Source organism: Eriocheir sinensis, chromosome 51 (genome assembly GCF_024679095.1).
Source record: "Eriocheir sinensis breed Jianghai 21 chromosome 51, ASM2467909v1, whole genome shotgun sequence".
Taxonomy (NCBI): Eukaryota; Metazoa; Arthropoda; class Malacostraca; order Decapoda; family Varunidae; genus Eriocheir; species Eriocheir sinensis.
In genome coordinates, this window is record NC_066559.1 from 267,354 (window position 1) to 273,353 (window position 6,000).

General features: G+C 50.4%; 1 long non-coding RNA gene across 1 annotated transcript in view; it reads left to right on the plus strand.

The window, feature by feature from the left end:
* LOC126982455 (uncharacterized) overlaps window positions 1–2,059 on the plus strand; it is a 38,458-nt gene extending 36,399 nt beyond the window's left edge. Inside the window, exon 3 of the long non-coding RNA XR_007735186.1 lies at window positions 1,697–2,059. This is a non-coding gene — a long non-coding RNA (uncharacterized LOC126982455). The remainder of the gene's footprint in view (window positions 1–1,696) is intronic.
* The last annotated feature ends 3,941 nt before the right edge of the window (window positions 2,060–6,000 follow it).

Sequence of the window (6,000 nt, forward strand, 5' to 3'; positions counted from 1 at the left end):
TCGCCTCTTCACGTGCTTCCAACAGGTTTCTCGCGTGGTGTTCAGGTGCCTGTCGTCAGGTGCGCGCGGGCACGCACGCACACACACACACACACAGATACAGTACAATATGAACTTGACTCAGGGAAGGGAGGGGGGGAAGGGGTGTGGTCTGGGGGCGAAGGGGTGAGTAAAGGAACGGGGCAAAGGAAAGAAAAAGGGGAGGAGGGAATAGGGGGGGAGGTAAAGGGGAAGGTCTGGGGCTGGGAAGAGGAGAGGGAAGGAGGGAGGGGATTGGGGGGAAGGGGTGTGGTCTGGGGGCGACGGGGTGAGTAAAGGAACGGGGCAAAGGAAAGAAAAAGGGGAGGAGGGAATAGGGTGGGGAGGTAAAGAGGAAGGTCTGGGGCTGGGAAGAGGAGAGGGAAGGAGGGAAGGGGAGGGGGGGAAAGGGTGTGGTCTGGGGGCGACGGGGTGAGTAAAGGAACGGGGCAAAGGAAAGAAAACGGGGAAGAGGGGATAGGGTGGGGAGGAGGAACGGTCTGGGGCGGGAGGTGGGAATGGGAATGGAACAGAGGAAGGAGTAGAAGGAGACGGGGCAGGAGTAGGGTGAGGAGGAAGGCAGGAGAGGGATTGGAAAGGAAGGGGCGCCGGGAGTTGGTAGGGATAGCGTAATGGATTCAAACCCACCTGAGGCTCAAGGACTAATGTAACGGAGGTGAGCACTGAGGCCACGCGCTGCTATATTTTATGCCCCGAACTTAACCTTTGCTAACAACATAACGATACATGCAACTTACCGTATTAAAAAATTCACGACAAAAATTACAATGACGAAATGCGCTTGTTTATTCCGTTAGAGAGAGAGAGAGATTTATACATATGCTAAAAAAAGGTCATGCATTTATTGTACGTATATGTCTATAGAAAATCTGAACAGAAACGACAAAGCTCTTCTTTCCAGAGTAAACATCAACAACATATTTCATTTTTATATTTTCATTTTCACCTCATCCACACTTTATCTGTAAAAGAGAATCAACAACGGTGACAAAGAGCAACCATATTTGTACTCTAAAATTCATGACAATAGCTTGAGAGGTCCTTGAGCGCTGAAATTTACGCCAATAGCGGCGGTAGGCTTGCTTGAGGGGCCTTGATGGTATTCGGCCCAAGCCCGTCATGGCGCAGGCAAGTGTTTTATAGTGGCGCCATCTTCTCCTGCCTGCTTCCTGTGGCGTGAAAGGGCCTTGATGGTATTCGCCCCCAGCCCGTCATGGCGCAGGCAAGTGTTTTATAGTGGCGCCATCTTCTCCTGCCTGCTTCCTGTGGCGTGAAAAAGACGGCAGCAATGAACTTGGTGAGCGTCCCTGGAACAGCTGCACAGCCATGGCAGTTTAGATTGACCAAGCACCAGCAGCAGCAGCAGTATCATGTTACGCCTACGCAGCAACAGTACCGACAGTTGCACTCAAAACAGCAGCTGCAGCAGCGGCAGTATATTGCGCCCACATGGCAAACAGTATGAAGGTTGCGTTCATCCATAAGTGGCGGGGCGGTAAATTCTATCCGCGCTGCAGTGATGGCAGGAGCAGGTTACATGCACACACGGCAGCACTTTCTCTGTTCCCTGATCCCTTTTTTCTAGTTTTTTTCCCATTATCGTAACACGCAGCACTGACCTCTCCATCCCTCTGAGCACTTCTCGTTTCCTTTCCAGAGGCTTGGTCAGTGTGCCGCCGCCCCTGACCCGCACCTCAGGACGGGAAGGACGCGCTCACTGATCACTCCTCATCTGAAGCACAACGGTAAGATGCCTCGTAGGGCCAGTTTCACAGTTCCCCATAACGGGTTGGTAAGCTCCCAAACCAATACCAGAGCCTTCGAAATTTCCTTGTATAGTGTCTGGTGTTTGTATTTAAGTTCACAAATTTGACGAAACTATGCAGGAAAAGTCTTGTGTATTTAGTGTGGCATCGAAGACCTCACCATTTTGGATTGTAAGGGATTCTATAGTTTGGTTCGGGCTGTTACGAAGACACTGTGTTGGACTGTGAAATCGGCTTAATGACACCGGCACAGTAGCAGTAGTGCATAGCATGGTACAGGCTACATCCACACAACAACAGTAGGTTGGTCTACACGCCACCCACCAACACACACCCACGCATCCACCGCCACCCACCTACACTCCCCCCCCAAACTCACACACAGCAACAGCGGCAGCGGTAATAGATTGCGTTCACACAGCAACAGCAACAATAGTAACACTGAAAGGTTACGCCCACACAGCGACAGGAATAAACTGTGGTCAGGTCAACACCGCTGCGATACCAAGAGCAGGTGACCAGTGACCATGGTGTAATGTAAGGTCCGCACAGCAGCTGTTCCCCGTTGGTGCTGGGCTGCGTGACGTCCCTTCGTGATGTCACCGCCGCCTCCACCTGACTCACGCACGCCCTCACTCATTCACGAACTCATAGGGCCGTATTTTAACGCGGTAGCTGCGGGGGTCATGCTTCTTACGTTAGGTTAGGTTAGGTTAGGTTAGGTTAGGTTAAAGGCCCCTCTAAGTAAAATAATGAGAAAGAATCATCACTCACGCAAACCGTTTCATAATATATATCAACGCATGTGTGATCAGTTTATGCATCATCTATTTTGGGAGGTTTATATCATGGCAGAAATTTGGCCCGTCGCTGCTACACGGTAAAGCTGCAAATTTGGCTCGTCGCTGCTTCCGGGTCAAGACACCATCGCTTCTCACATCAACTATTTCTAAAGGTCAAAGAAAGGATCAATCTGGTTTTCATGAGTGTTTTTTAAGGTTCATGGCACAGAAGAAGGGTCACACTACCACCAGGGTCATAAAACTACCCCTGGAAAGGCCTACAGCTCCTACGAAAGCCATGTCAAATATGTGAACTTGGGCGACGAAATGTTTTAAAATACGACCCATACACTCACGCACTCACTCACACACACTCACTCACTCATTCCTACACTGTCTCAGTCCCACCCTCATTCACGCATACATTTTACACCGTCATTCCGTCACTCATTTGGGTAGGCGGTGGTTGAGTGGTAGCGTGCTGGGCCCACATTCACCGCGTGATGGACGACGCGGGTTCGAATCCCCACGCTACCACCTCGGATTTTTCAGTCACCGCCGAGTGGCTTAAAACTACCCACATGCTGTCCTGAAGACCACCCATCAACCCGGACTCTAGAGGAAACCGTCCAAGTGAATCAAGAAGGAGCTCCGGGGGGCAGCATGAGCTAAGAGAAGATGGCGCCACTATAAACACTTGCCTGCGCCATGACGGACTGGAGCCGAGTACCATCCAGGCCCCTCAAGAGAGCCTACCGGCGCTATAGGTGTTCACGTAAAAAAAATAATAATAAATAAATAAATAAGAACTCGTAGTACGTCATTCACACACTCGGACTCAAACATTCACTTTTTCACACACACACACACACACACACACTCAGTCTGTCTGTACCTCACCCCACCGCTATCACTCGAACTCCCTCACGCTTTCCCTCACTCCGTCACTTTCCTCACACACACACACACACACACACACACACACTGGGTCACTTTCATAACGCTGCCGCTCCCTCCCTCTCTCTCTCTCTCTCACTGTTTCACTTCCACTCTTTTATTTCCTCCCTTACTCTCTCTCTCTCTCTCTCTCTCTCTCTCTCTCTCTCTCTCTCTCTCTCTCTCTCTCTCTCTCATTATTTTATTCACTCCCTTACTCCCTTATCCTCTTACTTCCCCCTCCCTCACTCCCTCACTCCGCCGCTGCGTCATTCCTTTATTCCCTCCCTTACTCGTTTTTCCTCCTTTTTCCCTCCCTCATTCACTCCGTCTATCCCTCCCTCACTCCGCTACTGCGTCACTCCGTCATGTCCCGCTGGCCGCCGCGTCCTCACCGCCACGCCCCCGTCAAGGCTGCGCTGCGCCACTTCTGTTACCTACTTCCTTCCCTCCCTCCCTCCCTTCCCTATCCCGGACGGGTGTATGAGCGGTGGGAGGAAGAAACACTCTCACCTGTTCACTCCCTCTCTGTCCTCCTCCGCCAGTGGGAGTGGGGGGAGTAAGCTCGAGTAAGGAGATGATAGTATGAACTTTGCAATGCTCAACGCCTTTTTTTTTCTCCTCTGGTAGTTATATGAAGGATGAGAGAGATGCGAATAAGTGTTTCCGGTAATAAAACGAATAATAAAAGTTTTACAGCGCTTAGTGTCTGCATGTGTGGTTATAAAAAAAGTAAACAAATAAATATACAGCAGGACAATCACCCGGTATTTTTTCTGCATTTCCTCGGTCTGCCTACGGGTCGTATTTGAAGACATTTCGTTGCCCAAGAACACCTAATTGACAAGGCTTTCGTAGGAGTTGTGGGCATTTCCAGGAGTAGTTTCATGACCCTGGTGGTAGTTTGACCCTTCCTCCGTACCATGAACCTGAAGAAACACTCATTAAAACCCGACTGACCCCTTCTTTGACCTTTAGAAATAGCTGATGTAAGGAGCGAAAGTGTCATAATACCGACCTTAGTATTTCGTTCTTATATCTTTAGTTTCGCGTCCTGTCTTCGCTCCGTCCTTCCCGGTGCCTCTGGTGTGCCGGGGCTCCCTCAGCGCTGCACATACTGGCCCCACTGGCCCTGCTCCAACTGCAATATTCATGGTAGTAATTTTGGTTTATACAAATTCTCAGCGGGCCCGCGTTCGACCCCTGTTTGGAGCAGTCAGCGCCCGCCCCACCCAGCTGTTCATCCTCCTGTTCGGGCTGGTTGATAAATGAACACCTGGGGACACCAGAAGACGGCAAACTGTGGTGACCCGGGTGGCACACTGCCCTGTGTCTGGGAGTATACTGTGTCCTTACCCACCACAGTGACAAGGGCCAAATAAACGGAGATGAGCACTGAGGCCACGCGCAGCATACCGTATGCCCTCCCTGTATTATAACTTATGCCCGTTACAACGTAATTTAGGGTACCTTGCTGTATAACTATAGCAGTCTCCTATCAAAACTTCACCCCCTTAACACAGTAGCAGCGACGGGCCAAATTTGTGGCTTTACCGTGGACCAGCGACGGGCCAATTTTTTTTTTTTTTTTTTTTTTTGTCATGATAAAGACCCCCAAAATAGATGATGCATAAACTGATCACTAATGCGTTGATATATATTATGAAATGGTTTGTGTGAGTGATGATTTTTTCTCATTAATTCGCTTAGAGGGGCCTTGTAGAAACATGATCCCCGCAGCTACCGGGTTAAAAAGTCAATTAATCTATTTGCTACTGTTACATACATGCAATATTTGTCTCCTTCACACGTGTACGCGTTCCTGAGTCACGGCAGCGTTACCAAGTAGTGCGTATGCGCGTCGGTCCCACTTCCTCCCGCACCACCCACCACAGCCTTCACGCGGCAGCCTTGGGGAGATGCGTCACACTGTGCTGAGGGGTGACCGGGAGCCGATTTCACAGTCCAACATGATCCCTTCCCCCACTCCTCCCTCTTTCCTCCCTCCCAACCCTTTTCCCCTTTTACCTCTTCCCTTTCTTTTTTTATCAAGGGTATAGCGAGCGGAGAAAGTGGATTAGTGGAGAAGGTACAGCAGGTGAAATAGGACAGACGGTTGGAATGTACAGTTGTTTGGTGTAGTTTCGCTAATTGCTCTGATGTAGGAGTTGTTTGTGACGTCACTCTTTGCTGGGGAGAAGAGGGAGCATGGGGGGAGGGGTGGGTGCATGGGGAGGGGTTGCGGACACTGACCTCTCACGTACTGCTCCTCCTCCTCCTCCTCCTCCTCCCCTTTATCGTCCTATCTTCACCCGACGCCGAGTTAAAGCGAGAGGGGCTTATGAAGAGTGACCGCCACTGTCTGTCTGTCTGTCTGTTTTGGTGCTCTCTCTCTCTCTCTCTCTCTCTCTCTCTCTCTCTCTCTCTCTCTCTCTCTCTCTCTCTCTCTCTCTCACACACACACACACACACACACA